The sequence below is a fragment of the Mastomys coucha genome, unplaced genomic scaffold (assembly GCF_008632895.1).
Source record: "Mastomys coucha isolate ucsf_1 unplaced genomic scaffold, UCSF_Mcou_1 pScaffold21, whole genome shotgun sequence".
NCBI lineage: Eukaryota > Metazoa > Chordata > Mammalia > Rodentia > Muridae > Mastomys > Mastomys coucha.
In genome coordinates, this window is record NW_022196904.1 from 49,256,022 (window position 1) to 49,257,159 (window position 1,138).

The following is a 1,138-nucleotide window of genomic DNA, read 5'->3' on the forward strand; positions in this document are numbered from 1 at the left end:
GTTAGAAGATCCTGGACAGATGTCATACAGACCCTAAGAGAACACAAATGCCAGCCCAGATTACTATACCTAGCAAAACTCTCAATCACCATAGATGGAGAAACCAAAGTATTCCATAACAAAACCAAATTCACACAATATATTTCCACAAACCCAGCCCTTCAAAGAGTAATAAATGGACAACTCCAACACAAGAAGGGGAACTACATCCCTGAAAAAGCAAAAATGTAATCTTCCAACAAAACTAAAAGAAGATAGACACATGAATGGAATGCCAGCTCTAACTACAAAAATAACAGGAAGCAACAGCTACTATTCCTTAATATCTATTAATATCAATGGACTCAACTCTACAATAAAAAGAAATAGACTATCAGTTTGGGTGAGTAAACAGGACCCAACATTTTGCTGCATACAGGAAACCCACATCAGTGACAAAGACAGACACTACCTCAGAATAAAAGGCTGGAAAACAATTCTCCAAGCCAATGGCCCCCCAAAAAAAGCTGGAGTAGCCATTCTAATATTGAATAAAATCGACTTTCATCCTAAAGTAATCAAAAAAGATAAGGAGGGACACTTCATATCCATCAAAGTTATTATGTACCAAGATGAACTCCCAATTCTGAACCTCTATACTCCAAATGCAAGGGCACCTACATTTATAAAAGAAACTTTACTAAAGCTCAAAGCACACATTACACAGCACACATTAGTAGTGGGAGATTTCAATACTCCACTCTCTACAATGGACAGATCATGGAAACAGAAACTAAACAAGGACACAGTGAGACTAACAGAAGTTATGAAACAGATGGATTTAACAGATATCTATAGAACATTTTATCCTAAAACAAAAGGTTATACCTTCTTCTCAGCACCTAATGGTACCTTCTCCAAAATTGATCACAAATCAGGTCACAAATCAGGTCTCAACATATACAAGAAGATTGAAATAATTCCTTGTATCCTATCAGATCACCATGGACTAAGGCTGCTCCTCAATGACAAAATAAACGATAGAATGCCCACATACACTTGGAAGCTTAACAACACTCAATGATAATTTTGTCAAGGAAGGAATAAAGAAAGTAATTAAAGACTTTCTAGAGTTTAATGAAAATGAAGCCACAACATA